The sequence below is a fragment of the Eptesicus fuscus genome, chromosome 11 (genome assembly GCF_027574615.1).
Source record: "Eptesicus fuscus isolate TK198812 chromosome 11, DD_ASM_mEF_20220401, whole genome shotgun sequence".
Lineage (NCBI taxonomy): Eukaryota > Metazoa > Chordata > Mammalia > Chiroptera > Vespertilionidae > Eptesicus > Eptesicus fuscus.
Genome location: NC_072483.1, coordinates 90,692,017 through 90,717,671, shown reverse-complemented (window position 1 = coordinate 90,717,671; position 25,655 = coordinate 90,692,017). Strand labels below are relative to the sequence as shown.

At 51.8% G+C, this 25,655-nt stretch overlaps 1 long non-coding RNA gene across 1 annotated transcript; it reads left to right on the top strand.

Moving 5' to 3' along the window:
- Positions 1-23,569: 23,569 nt before the first annotated feature.
- Positions 23,570-25,445, top strand: LOC129150808 (uncharacterized). The gene is made up of 3 exons (XR_008557545.1): positions 23,570-23,690; positions 24,132-24,232; positions 25,337-25,445. It is a non-coding gene; the product is annotated as an uncharacterized LOC129150808 (long non-coding RNA).
- Positions 25,446-25,655: the final 210 nt, after the last annotated feature.

Below are 25,655 nucleotides of genomic sequence, written 5' to 3'. Positions count from 1 at the left end.
AGCTTTGCTTGGATTTCTTCCCTTTAGGAAAGAACTTACCATGGGGCTTATTTTGATAGGCGACATCGGTGGGTTTTCAGTGCCGAGTTGCTGACTTTTCTGAAGGACTGCCAGGGGAGGGGAGACGTCTGGGTTCCCTGGACCTAATTCTCCGTCCCTCCGCATCCGCCTCTTTGGGCGTCTTCCATCGCTTTAGGGCCTCTGACTGAAGGAGCACGTTTTCTTTCCTCCTTTTCCCAGTCGTGAGCTGCTCCTTCCTTACGTGGAGGGGTCGTCAGTACCGCAGGCCCCCGCCTCGTAGAACTTGTACCTCCTGCTTGAAGGCTTCGGCTCAGGGCAGGGCTATGGTCGCTCGGTTAGGGGTGCTGGCTGGATGCTTTCTAGACCAAAGCTTTCCTCTCCATTGGGGGAAACGCACCCTGAACCACTGCAGTGGTGTGGCTGGGACGCAGCCCGTGCCTCCCTCAGGAAGGCTGCAGGCTTAGCGAGGGACCTGCAAGCCCTGGGCTCACCGGGCACAGGGCTGGCCCGTGGCCATGGTTTCAGCCTCTCCGTCCCCAGGGTAGGAAGTGGGACAAAGGCTTTCGGAGGCTGAAGTATCGAGTCCGACGGACGCGCCCGATGTGGCCGGGGCGGGAGCAGTCCAGATGTCCCAGCTTTCATGTGCAGAAGTGTTTGTGGTTGGTTCTGTTTGAAATTGATTGTTGGTACTCTCGGGGGACAGCCTGTGACAAATAGTATAATAAAACGTTAAAAATAGCATATTTATTCCTCGGAAAATCTGAGTTCCCACAATTCAGTGAGCTGGGAAAATTGCTAAACTTTCTGGACACAAAGTGCTGATTCTCTGTTCTTACAACCCTCTCATTGCACAGAGGATTTTTCATTATAATTTTCATTTTTTTCCTGAATTCTGAACACTTCTCCAGCTAGCCCTTTTAAAAATATATATAAAGCAAATATGTCAACTTGTATTTTTTGGATAAAATTTTAAAATCCAAGTGAAATGTGCATGCAGTATTGATCAAACAGTTACAAAAATGGCAGTGAATTCCTCAGAAAATTCTCTCTATGTGTATACCAGCCCTGCCCAGTGGAAATATGATGTAAGCCACAAATGCATTTCACTAAGTAAGTTTAAATTTTCTGACAGCCACATTAAAAAAGTAAAAATAATCAAGTGAAATTAATTTTAATACTATCCATATATATAAAAGCCTAATATGCAAATTGTCCCCTTAGGAGTTCAACCGGGAGACCCGGAGTTCAATTGCTGGCCATGACCTGTGCTGACCACCAGGGGGTGGTGCGGAATGAAGGAAGACCCCGGCCAGCAGCTGGCAGCTGGGGAAGGGAGGCCCTGGCTGGCAGCCGGAAGGCCCCGATTGGCCCTGATCGCTGGCCAGACCTAGGGACCCTACCCGTGCACAAATTTCATGCACCAGGCCTCTAGTATTTATATATTTTATTTTACCCCATACATTTAAAATCTAATCATTTCAACATGAAATCAATATAAAACATTAATGAGATATTCTATAATTTTTCTTTAGTTAAAGGTTCAAAATGCAATGTGTATTTCATACTCACAACACACCTCAATTCAAACTACTCATTTCAAATGCTCAGGTGCCACTCGTATAACTAATGGCTACCATGTTAGACATCACAGACCTATACCATAACAACCATTTGAAAAAAATAAAGTATGTAGATCTCTATCAGTGTTTCCTAGGGCCTTTGATATACAGGGGAACGGCATGACTTTCAGAGTTACAGAGCTTGGATAAGAATGTGGGAGATGAAGAATAAGTCGGTAGAGCAAGGAAACACCTTGTGTGGTTGTTATTGAGGTCAACGAGGGTCAAAAATGTTTGGGGTCTCTAAGTTCATAGATTTCAAGTAGTGCTGTGTATCAGGAATGCTTTTGGCTGCAAATAACACAGACCTGAATGATAGTGACTGTGGTGGCTAATTTTATGTGGCAACTTGGCTAGGACGCAGTACCTGTATCTGCTCCAATATTATTCTGCATGTTGCTGTGAGGGAGGTGTTGGATGAGATTAACGATTACATTGGAGGACAATCAGCTCTTCTCTGGATCTTCAGCCTGCTGGCCCGTCCTGCTGATTTAAGACTTGCCAGCCTCTACAGTCATGTAAACCAATTCCTGAAACTAACTATCCCTCTCCCTCTCCCTGTCCCTCTCCCTCTCCCTGTCCCTCTCCCTCTCCCTCTCCCTCTCCCACTCCCCCTCCCCCTCCCTCTCCCTCTCTCTCTCTCTCTCTCTCCCTCCCCCATACTTGGCAGAGCACCTGGTGCACAGTGAGCCCTCCATGCACCTTTCCTCTGTGTGTTATGTGACATCACACACCTCTCGTCCTTGCACCTGCGCTGTAGCGCCTCCCTTCTCTTAGAACGACCCTCTCTCCCGTGCTCACTGCACCTGCTGGAGTGTGGGTGCCTCCCCTGCCCAGCCTCCCCATGTCAGGCCACCTCAGAGCATGCTTCCTCGTGTGCACACCTCACCACCTGGCTCCTGGCCCCCTTTTTAAAAAATTGACTCTCATCCCCATCACCTACTGAATAAGGTCCAAACCCCAGACAGCTCTAGAATGCCCACAGGAGAGAGACGTGGGCACAGCAGTCTGAGGGAGGTGACTGGGAAACTGTCTCATTTTTCAATTTAGATGGCATTTTATACATAATAAAGTGTTGTTGTTTTTTAAAGCCAACTTCAAGGAGCTCTCAGTAACCATATCTGGGACAATTTGAGCAACAAAATAAATAAAATTAGACTACACGAGTCCAGGCTGATATAAATAAATAATTAAATGAAAACATAAATGGAGAGAAAGGAAACTCTTGCTGAAAGTAGAAGGGGTCAGTAATAAATGTAGAAGTCAGCGCAGAAGCAAACAGAACGGCAGAAATTGCTTCAGACGAAAGGCATCCTGGGTACCCAGCGTTAGAGTGCTTTCATGCATTTGATCTGTGTTGGTCTGTATTGGTGTTCTGTTGTACGATGAAGTTTAAAAGGAGATGAAGAAAAAGAAAGGAGGCGAAACAACCAAATGATGGAGGGAATTTTCCCACCACCGTGATTTTGGGAAGGCGACGCCCCGCGAAGGTCATGGTTTACTGGACATAGAAAACCTATGTGCAGGGGACTTGGGGTTAAGTTTCCTCCAATTTATTGCAGCCTTGAGTGAGCAGTAGATTTATTTTTAAAAAATAAGTAAACAAAACAGTGATAAGCTTTGTCCTCACTGCCCCTGAGTGGTGAGAAATAGAGCCGTGTGTTTTCTCTGGCCTCGTATGACCTCACACAGCTCTGTAACTTCTCAGGACGATACATGTCTGCGGATCAGCCAGGCAGCGTGACGAGACAAAGGACTCTGGAGTGTGTGTTCGTGCTCCTAATTGAGATTACCTGGGGGGGAGGGGGCGGCATTTAAACATGTGGGTGCTTGCACTGCGGTCGCACAGAGACAGGGCACTGTACTGGAGATATTCGATAAGTGCTTGTTTTCGAACTTTCAAGCGAACAAATTAGACAAAGAGCTCACTAACCTGCACCGTGAGTATGCCGTTAGCTACGTCAGGCTGTGACCTGGGTAGCGCAGGGAGGTCTGCGTTAGGGCTGTTCCAGAATCCAGTCTTTCATGTGAAGGCCTAACTTTTAGGGGCGGGATTTTCTCCCGTTTCTGCCTGCTTCTGACCCCTGGCCCGTGCCTTGAGCATTTTTTTCAAAACACTCTGTCCAGAGCGTAGAACGATTTATTATCTGTCCGAGTTTTCAGCTGCCACACGTTCCTCCATCCTCCCTGGGACCGGGGCCGGCCCTCCGAGCTTGCCTGGAGGGCACCAGTGGCCTCTGAGGGGCCTCCTGCTCCAACTCTCACACCTTCCGGCTGTTCTCTACCCAACAGACCAAAGCTTCTTTCTAAATATGTGAGTCGTGCTTTTCAGTTTTCTGGTCAGAATCCTCTATTTCTCATGTCATTAATAGGAAAAGCCGAATTCTTTACAGCGGCCTCCCAGCCCTGCCCCCTCGGGCCCCCTCGCTACCTTAGAACTGCATCCCGGTCCCGCTGCAGGCACGCCGCCCTCCCTGCTGCGCTGACAGACAGGGGGTACGCTGCGGTGTCACGCACGGCCTAGGTCCTGGATAGTCCCCCACCTGGAGGGCTCTTCCTGCAGACATCCCCCTTGTGCGCCCCAGCTCATGTCAGGTCTGGCTCAGATGCCACCTGCTCCGTGAGGCCTTCGCTGACCGTTCCCTGTAAATGCACCCTCCCCTCCTCTTCTCTCCTTGTCACCTCCGCCAGCCTTCCTTGACTCCTTTTTCTGCTCTAGTTTTCTTCATCTAAAATAGTATTATTTTAGCCCTAACCGGTTTGGCTCAGTGGATAGAGCGTCAGCCTGCGGACTCAAGGGTCCCAGGTTCGATTCCGGTCAAGGGCATGTACCTTGGTTGCGGGCACATCCCCAGTGGGGGGTGTGCAGGAGGCAGCTGATCGATGTTTCTCTCTCATCGATGTTTCTAGCTCTCTCTCTCTATCTCTCTCCCTTCCTCTCTGTAAGAAATCAATAAAAAAATATATTAAAAAAATAAAAAAAGAAGCAGAGCTAATGATGACAAGTCAGGAAGGGGGTCCACAGAGTTATAAATTGTACATAAGCGAACAAGCCACCACGCGGCCCTCCAGGTTCTGGGAGCCCGAGGCAGGGGGCAGAGGGGACAGGATGGCGAGGAGGTGGAGGTCAGCCGGCCGCCCGCCCTCCAGACACGGTGGCTTTCCTGTGCCCCCACCGAGCACTGCCTTTGCGCCCCCCTTTCTCCTCCGCTGCCTTCTGCATTGCACCTCCGGTTCCCAGTCTTCCTTTTAAAATTCGTCTTTGCTGCCTTTTGTCAGGAGCGTCGCCATGCCTCCTTGTGTATGTGTCTAATGCAGTGATTCCCAAAAGGGGGCAGGTTTGACCCCGGGGACAATGGACAACATTTGGAGGTGTGTTTGGTTGTGACAGAGGTCAGGGGCGTGAGGAGCCACTGGCATCTGGTGGGCAGAGCCAGAGAGGCCCCCAAACATCCTCCAGGGGGTGGCCAGCCCTCCTGGTAGGGTTACCTGGCCCCCGATGTCAGCTGTGCCAAAGTCGAGAAACTCCGGTCAGATGCATATATTCTCACCAAAGATGGTGCATTAAATATTGCATTGACTCAGTCTTCTTAGTTCCTTCGTAGTTACTTTCCTGGGGAGGGAAGTGGAAATTAAAAGCAATGTCTTAAACCAGTGGTCGGCAAACTCATTAGTCAACAGAGCCAAATATCAACAGGACAACGACTGAAATTTCTTTTGAGAGCCACATTTTTTAAACTTAAACTATATAGGTAGGTACATTGTTATTAACTTAATTAGGGTACTCCCAAGCTGGCTTTTGCTAAAAACTCAAGGGGCCAAACAGCCGCATGTGGCTCGCGAGCCGCAGTTTGCCGACCACTGTCTTAAACGGCCTCTGTGGATGAAAATGGGGTTCTATGGAAAGAACAGGGTGATGTGACCATGAATTCCTAACTGGGCAGCTCGTGGTGAGTAGTTATGTCCCAGGCCTACAACTTCTTTACAAAAAGGCTTATCTTTGCCTTAAGCAAGGCCAGGCCAGTGTGTCTGTGTATCCAGGTGAGCACCTTTGAAATGCCCCCTTCCAGACCCCCCAAGAGAGCACCTAATCCTAACTATCTAATCTCCTACCTCCATGAAATCTTCCTCACGTCCCCTCCTTATTTTCAAATGCATAAAAGAAGCTGCAGCTCAGCCGGTGCGGCTCAGTGGTTGAGCATTGACCTATGAACCAGGAGGTCACGGTTTGATTCCCGGTCAAGGGCACATGCCCGGGTTGCAGGCTCGATCCCCAGTGTGAGGCCTGCAGGAGGCAGCCCATCAATGGATCTCTCATCATTGATGGTTCTCTCTCTCCCTCTCCCTTCCTCTCTGAAATCAATAAAAATATATATATATTTTTTAAAAGAATATGTAAAATGTGGCAAACTCTCAGGTTGGTCTCTACTTTAAGGCTGTTTGGTGTCCCCAGCTCTTCCCCCTGTGCTGGGAACAGCCCCGGGCGGCGGTAACCCAGGCACAGGAGGCTCCTGGGGCGGCAGGGGCGGGTCCCACAGCAGTGGCTGGCCTCGAAGAAATGAGGAGTCAAACTTCTCTTAACATCAGAAAGTGCTCTTGCAACTCTGAGGACAGAGTTTGGGGCTTTGCTGGTCAGAGTCATTAAGCGAAGGTCGCCCCAGGAATGCGGCCTCCCCCATGCGCGCAGCTGCAGTGACTCTGGGAAGAAAGACGCCCCACTTCCTGTGGCTGTGGGTCGCCCCGCTGGGACTTCCTGTCACAGGCTGTGAGGGCTCCGACCATCCCCCTCACCCCCAGGGTTTCCTCCTACCAGTTTCCATCGTCTTTAAACAAGAGAATCAGGGGAGGGTCAGCTCATTGAGATGGATGCCAAGGAGAGGTTTTACAGCAGAACTGCGTTCAAAGGGAATTCACGTGTCTCAGGACGTTTTTCTATGAAGCGGTTTTCATTACAGCTTCACAAATAAAATGAGGCCGGAAGAGGAAAGAGAGAATGGGGTTTATGAAGCCAAAACAAAAGTTTTATTGGATTCAATTTCAAAAATAGAGTCCCTGGGTTCAGCTCCTCTTATGGCAGTCAAGGGCAAAACCATTTAGTATATATTTCTTTTTTCTTCTTTTTTTCCAGATAAGTGGAGGGAGAGAGAGATAGAAACATCAATGATGAGAGAGAATCATTGATCGGCTGCCTCCTGCATGCCCCATACTGGGGATCGAGCCCGCAACCCCGGGCATGTGCCCTGACCAGGAATTGAACTGTGACCTCCTGGTTCATAGGTCAATGCTCAACCACTGAGCCATGCCAGCTGGGCCATTTAGTCTTATGTGCATGCAATATGTTCATTTTTAAACCGGGTCCTGTGCTCCACCAGAGGAAATTACTTTGGCATTGTGAAAGTGTTCGCTTTGCAGAGTCCATTGAGAAGAATTTAATTGCGTTTTATGGTACTTTATGTTTTTAATTTTATTTAATAGCACGTAGAACATGCATTGCCTTTGTTGAACAAATGAGTGATCTCAGGACCTGGAATGCTAATTCCACAAGCCAAATGCAGTGGCATAAATAAAGTGCACATGCAAACGTGCAGGCCTAGCCTTTCTCCCTTCCAGGGAAAGTTCGAGAGAAATGTCAAGTTTCACATTAACCCCACGGATTATGAGAGGGTTCTGGCCCAGAGCTCAATGCTGGTGGTAATAACGCCTTCAGCTTGAGTGATTTCACCAGTTTTCAAATGCTTTCTTACACATATTATCTCCCTTGATTTTCTTAGCAATCCACCAGGTAGGCCTGGCAAACGTTCCCTATAGGATATGGATCTCACCCACACTTCCGGTGGGAAGGCCAGGACTTACCTACAACTCGCTCATTTCTCACTCTGGCTTGGTAGGAGGCGTAGCTTTCCAGGCTCCACTAGCGCCTAATTTCCCCAAAGCGCCTCTTCCAGGAGGCAGACTCCAAAGCGCCCCCAGGTGGTCAAGTCACAGGAAGCCTCTGCTTCTAGGGGGCAGGTCAGGGGCGCAGAGTGGATTTCCCCCCACCTGCTCCTCCCCCCCCCCACCCCCCTCCTCCCCCCACCCCTGTTCACGCAGTCATGCTGACAGCCTACGCCTTCCTGGGCTTCTCCCCCGTCCTGCCAGGGCAGGTGCCAGAGTTCTTGGACACTGAGCTTCCCAGACCCTGGGAAGAGGAGGTAGGGGAGAGCTGGGGACAAGGTTTGGTTGTCCAGACATGTGGCTACTGTGATGTCCAAAAGCCTTGATGGAGTCATTCATCCTCGTCTCCCAGTCCTTTCCTTCCGTTCTCCCCTGAGCCCTCTGCCATCCAGCGCCTGCACATACCACTCCAACAATCATTAACTGTCTGTCCCCATCGCGTTTGATTTACCAGCAGAATTGAACAAAGCTGACTATTCTCTTCCCCTGGAAACACATTCTTCTTTGTTTCTAGAACAATCTTCAGTTTTACTCCTACATCACAAACTGCTCTTTCTGAGGCTCCTTCGCCAGTTGCTCCTCACTTAACCCTTCAATGTGGGAGTACCTCGGTCTGAGTCTCTTCTCTATCTATACTCAATCCCTGGATGACCTCGTGGATTTAAATACAGGTATACACTGATGGCTCTTTGATTTACATCTTCATCGTTGATGTCTTCCTTGCATCCTAGATAAATGCCTATGCAATATCTCAACTTGCCTGACAGTAGGCATCACCATACAGTCCGTTCTGGCCTTACATGTATTTTGAAATTGTGCATTTGTCCCAACAGGATTGATCCAACAGGGAATAATGTGAGCCTGATACCAATTTTGCCTTTGCTTGTGTGCAATGCAGAAAACCGCACCCAGCTGAGTTGTGTAAGAATATACATCCCTGGGGTGGGCAGGAGGCAGCCGTTTAATGGTTCTCTCTCATCATTGATGTTTCTATCTCCCCCTCTCCCTTCCTCTCTGAAATCACTAGAGATACATTTTTTAAAAAGAGAATACACAAAGTGCACACACGCTCCCACCACCCACCGCACTTCACATCGCGTCACCCTGCAAGGCTGCGTTTGGCTGGTCTTCCACCTTTGTGACCTTTCCTCCGTTAGAAAACACTCCTTCAAAGTTCCGAATGTACCCTGGCTCACAAACACCAAGCAACACGCAAAAGGAGTATCTGAGTATGGAGAAGCTTGGAATAAAAATAATGTATTTTTTAAATGAAAGCATGCAGGCAGTCTTGGCTTCACACAGCACCAAAGTCAACTAAAACGCATGCAAATAGGAAGAAACCGCTTCTTTTGTCTGGTTCGGTGGTAACGGACATACCTTAGCAAGCACCCAGTCCCGATATGCATGAATTCTATGCCTATAACACAGTGTCATGTAACGCCGGTGGTCTTGATCAGGCATCTAGAAGGGTTCAGCAATCTGGAGAAGGGGCTGTGCGTAAATTAAATAAAAGTCCAAAGACGAAACATAATTTTGAAAGGCATATTTGGGAGAGTCAGAGAAGACTTAGCTAAAGGAGCTAAGTTCTTCCTTGTCTCAGGACCCCTTGCCTTTTATTAACACAATTTGTCCTAAGGCGAGGTGGAGATACACACATCAAAGAGTAGGGTTAGGTACAGAATCCATTGTCAGATTGGAGAATTACCTCTGGCTATTCAGGTGTTTGGCCAACAGGAGGCATTAACATGTAGACTGAGATGCCCTGAGCTGTCTGGCAGCAAGCACTCATCTTTTTCAGGTTTGGGGAAATGCCTTTAGCCATTCCCAACAGGCAATAACATATGTGACTCAGCCCTTGTTGAGTCCCCAAGTTCCATCAACCTTTCAATGAAACTCTTGCAATTATGACATGCCGGAACTGGCTTGTGGCAGTCATGCAAAGCAAGGATTTCCTGCATGTGACCTCTTGAGCAAGGAATCCACAGAGCAGACCATGGCAGACAATGCCACTAAAATAACGTTTTAGGAAGTCCGTGGTTGGAACGACCTTGAGTGCTATGAAGTCAAGGCCTAAACACACAGAAGAGATGGAAAGACAGTCCGAGATGTGGATTAAAGAGCAAAGTGTGAAAACACCAAGAACATGCTTCTTCCTAATCAAAGAGACCGCACAACCTATCTCTACAAGAAAGACCTCAAATGGAAATCTCCGATCCCCAAGTCCGGCAGAGGTGACTTCTTTTCATGCTATTAATGCGTGAGTTAGTGATTCCAGTTTTCAATCAAATCCTTCAGCTGTCGGGCATATGAAGAAGGTGCAGAAGAATGTCCAGCAAGGCAGAGCTGACGAAAATGGCTATCCATTGGATCAAACTGGCAATTTTGAAGAAATGGGCATCTATACTAATAAACGGGTAATATGCTAATTAGACCGGACATCCTTCCAGAGGACCTTCTGGACGAAGCCGGGGCTGGAGGGAAGCCCAGGTTCCAGGTGCCAGAGGGAAGCTGGTGCCGGCCGCCGGGGGAAGGAAGGCTACTCTTGCTTGTGCGTCGGGCCTCTAGTCTATTATAAATGGATACCTTGAAAGACGAATATCTCAAAAGAGGAAAAACCTGCCCCAGGATGCAAGACTGAGAAAGTCTTGCCAGTGAGAATGGAGGACTCTGAGGCCACAGTCCAAAGGCCTGAGAAGCAGGGGATCCGAGGGGGTGACTCCCAGTCTGAGGCTGAGGCCTGGGAAGGGGGTGGGGGGTGGCTGCCCATGTGAGTCCCGCAGTCCAGAGGCGGCACCAGGACTCCATGGTAGGAGAACATGGAAGACCAAACTCAAGAAGGGAGAGCAAGGATGTGCTCACGGCGCTCACTAACCATGTAAAAGCCGGTCCCCAGGTGTGGATTTCAACATTACAGGTCACAGCAAGGTCTTTTCACTGGAGGGTTCGCGTGGGAGTCCTCCGAGGAGGAGGTGTCAGTTCTGAGCGCCTGTCAGTCGCTCTCGGACCACGCACTGGCTGTCTCTAAGGGCAGGATCGGACCTGAAATTCCACATCAGCCCCGTGTTCCGGAAGGGAAGTGGGGAGCGGTTCTGAGTCAGGAGCTCCTGGGCGCTCCCAGGCAGAGCCCTGGCTGCAGCAGCAGCAGCAGCGGGGCGATGCGAGAACAGGAGCCTGCAGCTTTCCTTGTTCCTAATTGTCCCTTTCACCCCGAAGCCCCGCCCACCTCCAAGGTCAATCCACGGAGCCTTCCCTTCCCCCGCAGATGGCGGGGTAGGAGAGAGACAAAGGACCCCCATGACTGCATTTCCCGGCGATTTTCCCTTCTAATTCCGAGCTTTGCAGGAAGCGCGGGAGTGGCTGCGTGAACAGACCTCTGCTCACCGCTGCTGTCTTTTCAGCTCTAACCCTAAGCGCCTTCCTGGGAAAAGGGCGCCAGGCCCCCCCAGGCGAGGGCCCACCCTAACACAGGACACCCCCCTGCACGGCAGGGCAGGCGCCACCCAGGCAGCCTTGGGGTGAGGGCTCCGAAATGTTCTTTCCTGGGAAGCGACCTCGGGAGCTGGTGCTCGTGCCGATCTCTGCCTTTCCTCTCTCCTCCGGAAGGAAGCCGTTCAGGCGACAGCGGCTCTTCTCCAGCGTCTATGGTTAACCAGCCGCCGCGCTGGACAGAGCTGCAGAGCAGGGCCAGGAGAGGCGGTTCCTCCACGGAGCGCCCCCTGTGCAGTCCCCCTCCCTGTGGAGCCCCCCTCCCTGGGGAGCCCCCCTCCCTGGGGAGCCCCCCTCCCTGTGGAGTCCCCCTCCCTGTGCAGTCCCCCTCCCTGTGGAGCCCCCCTCCCTGGGGAGTCCCCCTCCCTGTGCAGTCCCCCTCCCTGTGGAGCCCCCTCCCTGTGCAGTCCCCCTCCCTGTGCAGTCCCTCTCCCTGTGCAGTCCCCCTCCCTGGGGAGTCCCCCTCCCTGTGGAGCCCCCCTCCCTGTGGAGCCCCACTCCCTGGTGGACCTGGAGCTGGCTGGTCCCCTGCCCAGACACTGGGGTGCGTCTCTCCCAACCACGGACCTCCACACCTGGAGCCTCCAGGGGCCTTAGTGAGGGTCTCAGTCCATGTCGCAGGTGGAGGGAGGATCAGTTTTCAGAAAAGCCGCCATCAGTGGGTTCGAGAGCCAGGGTTTGGGGCTTTCCTGGCTCACACGCCTCAGCGAGAGCCTGCAGGTCTGGGGGCTCCCAGCACCCTGAGGGCGCCCCCCTCCCAACCCCGCTTCCCTCCCTGCCCCGTGGGCACAGGGCCACCCTCTGATCCGCCGTTCAGGGCAATGGAGTTCCGTCCTTGGAGCTTCCTGTCTGTTCCCAGTTCACCACCCCCTTGCCGCCTCTGGGGCGGGGCCCTCAGCTCTCTTGTCCACGTGACAGCGACGATGCTGCTGGGCATCCGCTGCCCGATGCCACCGCTCTGTGCGCGGCAGGCGCTGGCCCGGGGCTCCAGGGCCGCCCACCGCCGTCCAGTTGCTCTCACCACTGAGGCGCCCCGGGGAGCAGGCTCTGGGCCTCATTCCGGGGCACTGCCTGGCACCCGCGCACCCAGCGAGGACTGTGGCCGAGTGGCCTTGGCCGAGGAGGGAGCTGAGGCACAGCGGGCTCACCGGCACCCCCGTGGGCGTGGGGCCCACCGGAGCCCTGCCGTCCAGCTTCCTGGTCTGTGGTGTCGCCAACGCGCTCCCTCCGGCTTCAGACCAGCGCAGAGGCCCCTCCCCTGGGAAGCTGGACGGAGAGGGCTCTTCTGGGAGATCCCCCCCTCCCCGGTCCCCTGGGGGGCTCAGGAGGAGCAGTGCCTGCAGGCTCCCAGCAGCGCACACCCAGGCAGCCTCTCCTCCATCCTCAGTCCCTGCTTCTCAGCCCTCCTCACCCCCCTGACCTCCTCCCTCCTCCGCGGAGCCTCTGTCCTCCCAGGCTCTGGTCGGGGTTCCCAGGACCACACTCCCCTCGGCCTGGCCTCTGTCTCCCTGGGCCCACGCTGGCGGTGACACTGCCCGGGCCCTCCCCGCCCCCGGCCCCCTGGCTGCCTCCGCAGCAGGAACCACTGGGTGTCCCTGTCATCCAACCTCTGACCTCCCCAAAGCCCCTTAGAGCCCAGAGCTGCGCTTCCTGTCTCCTCGTCAACTCGGAGCCCGAGGAGTAGGTGCCTGTCCCTCCAGCACCGCGGGCTTTGACCCTGCGGCCATCGAGGGCCGGTGGGTCCGACCACGGACCCTGGGTCCCCGGTGCTGCGTCGAGGCCTGGCCGGTGGGAGGACCAGACTTCACTTCGGGGGCCACGCGTTCAGGAAGAACCACTGCTCCGTGTGCCGGCATCCACGGAAGAATGTTCTCGTTGGGGAAGAAATGGATCTTGGGAAGCCGGTTAGGGAAGGCACGTGGCCTTTGAGGTCTTGTTTCCGTTCCTGGTGGACAAGTTGGTGACGTGTGGCCACAGCCTCAGCCTCAGCCTGCCGCCCGGAGCCCACCGCCCGGAGCCCACTGCCCGGAGCCCGCCGCCCGGAGCCCGCTGCCCGGTGCCCACTGCCCGGAGCCCACTGCCCGGAGCCCACTGCCTGGTGCCAGGCTGCAGACCCCGGGGGCGCAGGGCGAGAGCTTCCTGTGGGCCCAGTACAGCCACTCCCAGGCCCCTGCGCCCTGTCCCTGAGCTGGTGACTCCTCACTCCTCATCCTCCAGCTCCCCTTTCACACCTAACTTCCCCTCTGCCCACCGGGGGAGGCCTCATTCCTGTACCAGGCGGGGCCAGCGGGCCGTATGAGGCCGGAGAAATCGTTCGGTCTGGCCCTGCCGAGGCGTTAGGGGCGAGTTAATGCAATGTTAGAGCAAACAGAGCAGGCGCGTTTCTAAGCGGATAATGTTGTCTGGCCTGAGAATGATGTTATAAAGATCGGGGTGGGGAAGAGAAAGGTCCCCCCTCTCCCCGCCCCTGCAAGAGGCCCGTTACCCCGCAGCCCTGAGAGAGACTCCGTGGCTGAACCTCAGGGACTCGCACTGGGTCCCCAGGAAAGAGGAGCCGGGGCGCCCCGGGGCTGGCCTCTCCCTGCGCGTGGAAATCCACGGGAAACCCATGTGGCGAAGGAGGAACCGGGGTGCCGTTGACAGCACCTCCCTGTGAGACCGCCGGTGAAGAAAGAATGTCCCCATCCATCGGCAAAGGCCTGTGGAGGGGGTGGTGGGGGCTGAGAGCCATGCCTCCTAGTGGGCCCTCCCAAGGGGACAGGGCTTCTGTCACTCAAAAGCCCCCTCTAGCCTCTGCAACCCCCCCCAGCCCTCCCCTCTCACCTCCCCCCAAGAACTCAGCGCTCCTACAAGACTTCTCGTGTGCTTGTCGGCTGATGGATCTACGGAGCTGAAGTCTGGGTTCCTTAACCTATTTTGACGGTTCCTATTTCCAGACTCTTCTGGGGCCTAATCAGTTGTGAAAGTCAATCTTTAAAAGACGATGATTAACTGAGCTTTTCTGACCCCACACGAATAATGTGTAGCTTCTCACCTGATTATTTTCACCCTGTCATTTGAAAAGATGAAATGTCAGTGGTAAGAAGTCTGAAAATCATTTGAATGAACTTCCTGATGCCTAAGAAAAAAAGCCGGGAGTTGAACCCTGACTTCCTGGTTCACAGGTCAGTGCTCAACCACTGAGCCACACTGCCGGGCAAGCAACGATTCCCTGTCTGGGCACCTGCCCAGGTTTTAAGCTCGATCCCTAGTAGGGGGCGTGCAGGAGGCAGCGGGTCAATGATTCTCTCTCATCATTGATGCTTCTAATTCTCCCTCTTCCTCTCTGAAATCAATAAATATATATATTTTTAAAAAAGATTTCTTAGAGTAGCTGAGGATGAAAAAGAAATTTGGATATTACTCTCTTAAAATTCCTTCGCCATTTCATCATAAGAATCCTTTAACTCCTTGGAGCCTCTGTCCAGACTGAGCGAGCTGGGGAGCCATTGCAGGCTTTGGAGGTGAGGAGGAAGCATGGGCTGAGTGAGAAGAGGGTCACCCTGCTGCTGGGTTGAGGAGGGAGTTGGGGGCAGAGGTCCCTACCGGGAGACAGAGGCGATGGGACAGGGTGATACGTGGAGGGCGGTACCCGAGGTCCAGGTTGGCACGCGTGGCTGGGGCAGAGCCAGCGAGGTTTGCCGAGGGGTGGGGTGTGAGATGGGAGAGAAGGGGCTCCGTAAGGGTGACTCCCCCGCGGCTTGTGTTCCGCACAGCTGGCCAGGTGGGCCGTCCTCACCTGGGAGGGAAGGCGGTGGGCGGGTTGGCTGGGGCCGGGGGCAGGATGGGAAGTTGGATTTGGAGAAGCGAGTCTCAGACGCCTCTCAGACGTCAGAAAGGGCGATCTCGCAGGCGGCGGGGTGTGTGAGCCTGTACTTGGGGTGCAGAGCATGAGCTCCGATACAGGTGGTCTCTAGGGGAAGCCGCGGGGCAACAGCCTTCGTCTTTAATAGGGGTCTTTCCCCTCCTGGTCCGAGGACTCCACAGTAATAACATCTTCTGATGCCTTCAAAAGCAAATGTACTTTCAGACATCAAAACACTTTTTTCTTGCAAGATTTAATCAAGATAAAATAGCTCATTTAAGACAAAGAATTGTTAACAGGATTAAGGCTCCTTAGTGCATTAGTTCATTGTTCTCCTGTCCTTCCTCGGAGTGGTGAAGGGAGGTGGGATGCTGAAACATTCAGAGTGTGAGCTCTGGAAAGAGACAGCCCGGGTTTGAATCTACTTTCCACCATGGACTAGCTGTGGAACTGGCAAGTTATTTAAGCTCATGAACCTCAAGGTCAGGAGTAATTATAGCACCAACTGTCATTGAAATTTTTGAAATAATACGTTTACTAGCATCTATCAGAGTGCCTGGTACTTCATTCATTCATTCACCCATTCATTCATTCATTCATTCAGAAGAGAATTAAAACTACTTATTATGTGCTAGGTAATGAGTATACAACTATGAATAATACAGACTGTTCTCGCCTTGATGGAAATTTCAGTGTAAGAAGCAAGAGTTTATTAAAAAAGAAGAAGAATCTAGAATGTCCAGAAACTTGTGAAAGTGTGCTCAGTCTCACTGATGGGGGAAATGGAAAATATACTCACAATGAGATATTGCTCCACACTCAGTAGATTGAAAGAGGACGGTAGTAGTACCCAAGTTTGGTGAGGCAATGCTGGAAATAGAGGCTTTTTTTCAGTGAATGTGGAAATTCAAATTGTACAAACACGTTGGAGATCCACCGGACAATCTCCAGGGAAGGCGAAATACCTCCTACACCCTGAAATCTCCACCCCGAGGACTGTGCACCAGAGAAGCTTACACACGCACTCGGAATGACACGCCCAGGATACTCCCAGCTGGTTTTGCTCAGTGGGTAGAGCATCGGCCCACAGACAGAAGGGTCCCAGGCTCGATTCTGGCCAAGGGCATATACCTCGGTTGCAGGCTCCATCCCCATCCCTGGTTGGTACGAGTAGCCAATCAATGTGTCTCTCTCACATCAATGTTTCTCTCTCTCTGTGTCTCTCCCCCTCCCTTCCACTCTCTCTAAAAGTCAATGGAGAAATATCCTTGGGTAAGAGTTAACAAAAACAACAAACAGAGAGATTTGCTAAGTTGTTCTGTGATACTATTTTATTTCATAAAATAGAAAACGAATATACTTTAAAAAGTGACAAAACCTAAAATGTCTGGGATATTTTAAGAAGTCCTTGAGCAGAATCTTTTATCGCTTTCCCTGAGGAAACTTAGTGTGAGCCTGTCTCCCCCTTGTGGATTTAATCGTATCTCCTGGTTGTACAGTATGTAGTGAAATCAGAATAAACGTGGGCCTTGTTGCCTTGTTGCTCCAATGTCTTTCTTTGCACAAGAAAAAGAAGCGTTATTATAATTACTAAAGAAAAAGCATTCATTTTTCTGAATTGAACAAATATTTTGAAAGAAACTTTTAATTTAACACTGTATAGTGTCACTATTCTGCCTGTAAAATCTAATGCTGAAACATTTAGCATTAGTTTAAGATGACTTAATTCCTCCATAGTAGGCCGAGTTTCTTCCATTTTAGGATGGAGCTAGGAAAAGAGGATTATGACCAAACTGAATGTATGCCTCCCGGGCCCAACTCCAGGGTTCTCAGCAGAATTGTCAGCTACAGAGACATCATCCGACAGGCCTTCCTGTTGGGGGGTCATTTGCTGCGTGCGAGTCCTCAGGCCAAGCACCTCACTAAATTATACCCCTCACTCTTGGCAATGAGACTGCCAGTCTAACTCTGCTGGGGAACGGAGGCTTTGTGACGTTCAACGCTGGCTTCGCATCTCACAACCAGCTGCCGAGGTTTAAATTCGGCTGAAATCAGCGGAGAGAGGGCCCTCCCAGGCCTGGCCTCTGGGAGACGAGCGGAAGGATGTGTGAATAACCCACAGGTTTATTTTCTCCTTTTTCTGAATGATTTTGAGGGATAAGGAGCTTGTCAATAACGTGGGTTGTTCCTATTCTTATTTGCAAGGTTGAAACGTGACAACGTGGGATAGTTATGATGAACAATAGGGCGACATCAGGCATGTCAAAACGGGGAGCTGGGACCCAGCTGTCAGGAGGTGGAGATGGTTGCCTCATGTCAGTATTGATCCATTAATGTGTCTACCCCCTCCTCTCTCCTCCCCCCCCAATTGTGTGAGGCAGATATGACAACCCAGTAGGGACATGACGTGACAAAGCCTCACTGCTGATCTGGAAACCCCTGGGGCTGGACAGCAAGGAAGGGGAGAGTAACAGAGACTCTTTTGAAGCAAGTCGGGCTTTTAAATATTCCCTGTGGCGTCTTTGTCCATTTCCGTGGCATGTCCTGCTGCCTTTGAACCTTACTGAGGGCTCCATCCAAGAGACCGAATAAATAGATGCTCTTAGGGCCCTTCATCAAGTGATGGGACCTCCATTGCCCGGGTGACCCCTTTTCTCATGGCTTCGCCGGGGAGCCGAAAGGAGCCGTCCCTGAGATGTGACTAACCTGTTCCATCCACAGCACCTCCTCCTTTCTGAGACCAGCTGGTGTTGGTAGGAAAAGCCAGGGTTCCAGGCATTGTTCTGAGCGCAGCAGCTGGTGTTAATCACCAGGAAGGCCAGGTGAACACAGAGCAGCCCTGGGGTGGCTGGTGCCCGAGGCCAGGCCTCGTGAGCAGGAAGGAAGGACAGACTGCGGAGAGGGCAGCACATCCACGGAGCCGAAACTGTGTGCACAGGACTTCGCTTTAGGCCATGTGCTTGCCCACGGCACTGACCAGGATGCTTTCTGCACGAGAAGTCAAACGCCCCAGCCTCAGCGGCAAAAGCGGTTTCTTTTCTCTCAGAAAAGGTAAGCGCGGAGACAGCTCCCGGCTGGTTAATGCAGAGGTGACACGCCGCCCCCGTGGACCCAGGTCCTCTGTGTCTCCAGTCTGCCAGCGGGTCTTGTCAGACGCGTCCTCCTGCTTACTGTGTTCCTGGGCACAACGGGGCGGCTGCCGCGCCGTCATTCCCTACGGACATGAGCATCCAGTGGAGAAGAGATCCCCCCTCCCCTGTTTTTTAAGTGAAGGAAGCACTTTTCACCATCCCCTAGTAATTATTTACTCATAGCTTACTGGCCGGAATCAGATCACAGGCCGCTGCTTCAAATAATCATGGCAAGGGAAGTTGTTCCACCAGCATTGGTTTAGACCCGTGGTCGGCAAACTCATTCGTCAACAGAGCCAAATACCAACAGCACAACGATTGACATTTCTTTGGAGAGCCACATTTTTTAAACTTAAACTTCTTCTAACGCCACTTCTTCAACATAGACTCGTCCAGGCCGTGGTAGTTTGTGGAAGAGCCACACTCAAGGGGCCAAAGAGCCGCATGTGGCTCGCGAGCCGCGGTTTGCCGACCACAGGTTTAGACCAACCAAGATTCATTACTGAGTCACATGGGAGAGGGGTAGGCAGTGGAGTTCAATAGGAGTCTGCCATGATTTAAAAGAAGGAGGAGGAGGCAGAGGAGGAGGAGGAGGAGGAGGAGAAAAAGAGGAAGAAGAAAAAGAAAGATGAGTGTTGTGTTCGCAACCAAAGGAGTCTGCTACATATGGTTTGAATATGTGAGTTGTGTACATATGTTTTCTTTTTGAAAACCATTTCTTTAAAGGAACCTATTTATAGTCCAGACCCCATCTCAACCATTTGGAATGCAGCTTGGCAGAAATAATCACACCCACACCTATAGGAACTTTGAGTGAAACACCTCTAGTTAGACAAGACGAAAGAAAGGAAGGAAGGAAAGAGGAGAAAGAAAGAGGGAGAAATAGACAGTTAGAGTTCGTCTGTTAACATCGGGGAATTATAAAGAATAAACAGTGCTTAGCATTAGCGCTTCACATTTCAGTCTAGCAATGGGCATTCCCCAAGCAACGCTGCCAGCAGTTTCCAGATCAACGGAGAGAAAAAAGCCTATGAAGTCATTCTTTCAAAATATATGTTTCTATGTTTTAAATTGTGTTTCCTGACCGTAATCTATAATAATAGAAGCATAATATGCTAATTAGACTGGACGTCCTTCTGGACGACCTTCCGGATGAAGCCGGGGCTGTGAGGAAGGCATGGGTCCCGGGTGCCAGAGAGAAGCCGGTGCCGGCAGCCGGGGGAAGGAAGGCCTACTCTTGCACTAATTTCGTGCATCAGGCCTCTAGTTTTATATAATAATGATCTTTAATATTTACCCCACTACCTTTGTGTGTGTGTGTGTGCGTGAGTGTGTGTGAATGTGTGTGTGTGTGTGTGTGAGGGGGGTGGTGGAATGAAGCTGTATGGTAGCTGTTGGGGAAAGTGTGTAATAAGTCTCTCACATACAGGGCTCCAGAGCATGTTTAGAAGGAAGCAGCAAGAGACAGTGAAATTGCCCTGCGTGTGAGACGCACAGGCGTGTAGTGATGGGAAGAGAAGAGAGAGAGGGCAAGAGAGGAAATGAGAAGTGAGCAAGGCGGGAAGCTAAGCCTGAATTAAAATGAGAGATTCCCAAGGCAGGACCATCAAAGGACTTCTACAAACAAGGATGTCTAAGTTCATGTGAACATGTGTGTTGTATGAGCCTCTTTGGCCACCCCATATCTGTGCTGTCTGGCTGCACATCCGAATGCCGTGTGCGTGTTGGGGAGAGAGATGCTGCTGAGCTCCACACCTGCATGTCGTGCAGGGTAGCAGAGACATGCCCAGTGTGTGTGAGTATGTGTGTGAGTGTGTGTGAATGTGTGTGTGAGTGTGTGTGTGTGAGTGTATATGTGAGTGTGTGTGTGTGAGTGTGTGTGAATGTGAGTGTGTGTGTGTATGTGATGTGTGTGTGTGTGTGTGAGTGTGTGTGTGGCGCACGTGGGTGGGCGGGGACTTGACTCTGGGTCCCGTGGTGGGCCTCAGACTCTGACAAGAGGGAGATTTTCACATACATTTTACTAATTTTCTTTCATCTCTGACACTTCTATTATAGAGAAAGGGCAAATAGCAATATTAACCCTTTGCACTCGCTTGCTTTTTTTCGATTCCTTTATTCTACTGCTAACCATGTCGAGTCACACTCGACATCCGAGTGCAAAGGGTTAAAATATTTCCTCTAATTAATCCCCTTTTAATGTGCACAAATTTCATGCACCGGGCCACTAGTAGTCAATAATATTATAGCTGTGTGGTGTTAGATGGTGCTAGATTGATCAGGATGATCACTCTGTAAGTTATAGAAATGCCTCATCATTGGGTTGTGCACTTGAAACTATACTGTCCCTCAACTCTAATTGAAAAATAAAAATGTTTTTAAATTAAAAAGATAAAAGACATGCTGAGGTTACAAAACAATCCTCTTTTACCTCTAAGCAAATATGTATGGGCAAATGGGTATGCCTATCTACACTAATAAAAGAGAAACATGCAAATTGACCATCACTCTGCCACGCCCACCAGCCAATCAGGAGGGGATATGCAAATTAGAAGGGCAAAGATGGCAGCCGCCCAGCTGCTCCAGGCTCGGAGTGGCCAGGCAGGGCAGGACGCCTGCTATGAGAGGGAGGGCGAGGGGTGGGGGAGGCGAAGGGATCTACAGAAGTGGCACTCCAGCTGCAGTGGAAGACGAAGACAGCAGACTCCGGAGCTGCAGCCAAGACAAAGATGGAAGATGGCAGACTCCTGCCTGAGTCTGCAGCGAAGACAAAGGCGGCAGACTCTGGCCAGAGAGAAGGCCTGGGTCCTGGGTGCTGGAGGAAAACTGGTGCTGGAAGCTAAGGGAAGGAAGGCCTATTGCACAAATCTCTTTGTGCAACGGGCCTCTAGTCTATATATATATAAAAGCTTAAGCAACTGAATGACCAGTCAACCGATCTCTATGACATGCACTGATCACCAGGGGGCAGACGCTCAATGCAGGAGCTGCCCCCTGGTGGTCAGTGCGCTCCCACAGCCAACCTCCTGTGGTCCCTCCCCCTAGCCAGCCAGCCCTGATCGGGGCCGATCGGGACTGGGTGAGAGGGCCCCAATCACCCTGATCACTGGCCAGGCTGAGGGACCCCACTCATTCGCGAATTCGTGCACCAGGTCTCTAATATGTATATAGTGATTTTCTTTTTTAAAAAAATATTTTTATTGATTTCAGAGAGGAAGGGAGAGGGGAGAGAGAGAGAGAGAAATATCAATGATGAAAGAGAATCATTGATCGGTTGCCTCCTGCATGCCCCCTTCTGGGGATCGAGCCCACAACCCAGGCATGTGCCCTTGACCAGAATTAAACCTGGGACCCTTCAGTCCGCAGGCCAACGCTCTATCCACTGAGCCAAACCAGCCAGGGCTTTAGTGATTTTCAAAAAGAATCAACTTGATTAAAAGAAAGTGCTGCTCGGGGCTGTGGTGGCTCATTTTGGGCCGACTTGGCGGGGCTGCAGATGGACAGGCTGCTATTGCCCTAATAGTGGGATCTCAGCGCCAGCTGTCACAGGCGAGGCAGCCTCCAGGGAACAAAGCCCTTGTCGCAGGGTTTCCTGGGATAATTTGCCTTCTCCCCGACTTCCTGGTCACTGACAACGCCACCCTCCCCCGCCCCACCTCGGGGACACCCTGATCACTGGGAGAGAAACCCGGGCCTGGGTGATGGGATGGTAATTTTCTTTAATACTTCACGTCTTCCTATTATTTTTATGCCCTGTTTTAAAAGTTTTGAAATGAGGTTGGGAGCTAACATTTCTGTGCTCTCATTCATTCCATGCCCAAATAATAATTGCTAATTTTCTTCCTCCGAGAACCAGAGCTTTATCAGGAATAGCATTATGCAAATGACTATGCAAATGTCAACCAGAGGAGTAGCTGGGAAGAAAAAAGGTTCAGCTGGAACCTTCAGAACACATCCAAAGTTTGCTGGGGAAAAAAAAAAAAAAAGGAACTGAATATTTTAAACGACAAGATCACCATGGTAGCCAAAGACATTTCTTGCTAATAAGAGTTTTGCTAGAAAGCTCTGCACTCAAAATGAAAGAGGTAGCGCACACATCGGTATTTTTTCCAGCTTAATTTATTTATGATAGTCCGGAGGTCCTTGTAATTGTAGAGTCTCCTTGGAGGGGGTCTCCTTGTCCTTTGTATGATGCCTAACAGTCCAAAGCGCTTAATGTTCCCCCTCCTAGTTGCATTAAAAATTATTTTTTTATTTTCTCTACTATCACTATATTTTTTGTCATCATCGGTATTTGTATCTTTCTTTGTGTTGACTATTATTGAAAGACAGTGCATGGAAATATAGAGAAAAATGCTCAGTTCTTTCAAAACATCACCTTTCCAGTGTTGGTAGGGAACGTGTGGCTTTAAGAATTCTACATTATCCCTCAGCATGCATCCTGTGGAGCACTGGGGGGAAGAAGCCTGATTAAAAGGAAGATAGTATTAAAAAATAAATAAAAAGGAAATTTAAAAATAGATGTTTAAAAAAGGAAGGATGAACGCCAACACTGTTTATTTCACATAGGTGGAGGGTATATATATTTCAGGGTCAAACAGGTAATAAAGGTTTTATTTTTATTCTTATTTTTAAAGGCCAATTCTTTGAATTTAGTACAAGAGAAGAGTATTTGAAAGACCCTTGCTTTAAAATATACATAAAGCCTAGCTGGCATGGCTCAGTGGTTGAGCATAGACCTGTGAACCAGGAGGTCAGGGTTCAATTCCTGGTCAGGGCACAAGCTTGGGTTGCGGGCTCAATCCCCAGTGTGGGGCGTGCAGGAGGCAGCCGATCCATGATTCTCTCTCATCGTTGATGTTTCTATCCTTCTCTCCCTCTCCCTTGCTCTCTGAAATCAATAAAGATATATTTTAAAAATATATATACATAAATAAAATCTATACCCAACACTGACCCACATGATAGTGGAAGAAAGAAACAACAAAGGCCTTTCTGCTCTAAAACACCCCCACCCCCCACCCCCCACACACACCCCCAGGCCGGGAACTCCCACTGGGAAGTCCCTCCCTACATCCCTACTACGGACCAACCCTGTTGGACTAGCGTGAAGGAAGCGGTGACTGCTCTGAGTCACAGGTGTCTCCTGAGAATGTCCCCTTCCCCCCAGCCCTACCTCATCACCTCGTCCAGACACACCACGTGTGGGCCTGGGTTCGTGTTTTCAGCAGATGCAGCGCTCCAACGTCTAGGTAAAGAATTCTCACAGTACCTAGCATGAGCAGCTCAGTAACTATGGCCTCTCCTCATTACTTCACAGACAAGGCAGCTGGGCCTGGTGGAGCGTCATAAATGACTATTATGGGAGTAATAGCCACTCCTGGCTTCAAGGCAGGGTCCGTTGCCAACCCCCTTGTGCAATCCTGGCTGAGCCCCGGGCTGCTCCCCGGTCACAATGGTGCTATTGAGGTGGTAATCATCACACCTGGTTGGAGGGTGGTTGTGGCCAGAGCAGCACACACAGACCTGGCAGAGAGGGGTCTGAATGTTTTATGAGGGGGTGGGCGGGGCCGCTTGCTGGGAGTGATCGGGCCTTCTGCCGGGAGCACAGCAGCTGTGTCAACATCAGCTTGGCCAGAGCTGATCTCTTGGAAGGTAAAGGACACACTTCTACTTTTTAACTATATTTTATTGATTTCAGAGAGGAAGGAGAGGGGGAGAGAGAGAAACATCAATGAGGAGAGAGAACCATGGATCGGCTGCCTCCTGCACGCCCCACACTGGGGATCCAACCTGTAACCCGGGCCTGTGCCCTGACGGGGAATCGAACCGTGACCTCCTGGTTCATAGGTCGATGCTCAACCACTGAGCCTCGCCGGCCGGGCAGTAATGGACACACTTTTAAACAAATATTTGAAAAGCCCCGAACTGTACTCGCCTGATGAGAAGCCTGCCACCCCCCTCAGGGTCTGCTGTTTGCCGGCTTGATTGGCGCTCCCAGCACACCCTGCAGCCACGGCTACTTCTCTTCACGGCTGCAAACAGTTGTGATCAGGGCATCTCTGGTGAAACCTGGTTTGTAATCTGTCATCGCAGCCTTGTCACATTTGGAATTGCTGCCCGTTCCTTATCCTTTGTCCTCGGGAAAATAAGGAACCCAGAGCGCTGCTGGCCCCGGGCTTGCTGCTGGGCGTGATGTAAGTGACAGTGAAGGACACGGACTTGGGGGTGGGCAAAGTGCTCCTCGATGAGGGGGCAGGGGGAGGGGAGAGGTAGGAGAGTGCAGATGGGGGGCGGGGTGGGGAGAGAGGTAGGAGAGTGCAGATGGGGGCGGGGTGGGGAGGGGAGAGGTAGGAGAGTGCAGATGGGGGCGGGGTGGGGAGGGGAGAGGTGGGAGAGTGCAGATGGGGGCGGGGTGGGGAGGAGAAGAGAGAGGGAGAGGTGGGAGAGTGCAGATGGGGGGCGGGGTGGGGAGGGGAGAGGTGGGAGAGTGCAGATGGGGGGCGGGGTGGGGAGGGGAGAGGTGGGAGAGTGCAGATGGGGGGCGAGGTGGGGAGGGGAGAGGTGGGAGAGTGCAGATGGGGGCGAGGTGGGGAGGGGAGAGGTGGGAGAGTGCAGATGGGGGCGGGGTGGGGAGGGGAGAGGTAGGAGAGTGCAGATGGGGGGCGGGGTGGGGAGGGGAGAGGTAGGAGAGTGCAGATGGGGGCGAGGTGGGGAGGGGAGAGGTAGGAGAGTGCAGATGGGGGCGGGGTGGGGAGGGGAGAGGTGGGAGAGTGCAGATGGGGGCCGGTGGGGAGGAGAAGAGAGAGGGAGAGGTGGGAGAGTGCAGATGGGGGCAGGGTGGGGGGAGAGGTAGGAGAGTGCAGATGGGGGCGGGGTGGGGGGGAGAGGTAGGAGAGTGCAGATGGGGGGCGGGGTGGGGAGGGGAGAGGTAGGAGAGTGCAGATGGGGGCGGGGTGGGGAGGGGAGAGGTAGGAGAGTGTAGATGGGGGCGGGGTGGGGAGGGGAGAGGTGGGAGAGTGCAGATGGGGGCGGGGTGGGGAGAAGAGAGAGGGAGAGGTGGGAGAGTGCAGATGGGGGGCGAGGTGGGGAGGGGAGAGGTAGGAGAGTGCAGATGGGGTCGAGGTGGGGAGGGGAGAGGTAGGAGAGTGCAGATGGGGGCAGGGGGAGGGGAGAGGTAGGAGAGTGCAGATGGGGGCGAAGTGGGGGAGAGGTAGGAGAGTGCAGATGGGGGCGGGGTGGGGGGGAGGTAGGAGAGTGCAGAGTATTACAAGCATCTCGTGTGGTTTCCGTCTGGGCAGATGAGACTACAGTCCTTTGCGGGAGGTCCAGGCGGCACTCGGAGAAACCTCTGGGGAAACCTTACCCTCGGGGCTGCCGTGGACCATGAGCTTGGCTTTGCAAAATGACAATGACTGGATGCTAATTTGTGTCCGTTACGTGTAAGGCTTTCCGAAGATGTCCCGGTAACACGACTGGCTAGAGGCTCTGAAGGAGACACGTGAACTCCAATCACGGCTCCCGCTAAGTCCTGCCTGGGTAGAAAGAGATGCCCATGGCCTGCAACCCAGGCCTCAATGTTCCCAGTGCCCAGCCAGTGGTTTACTGGGAAGTGAGGTG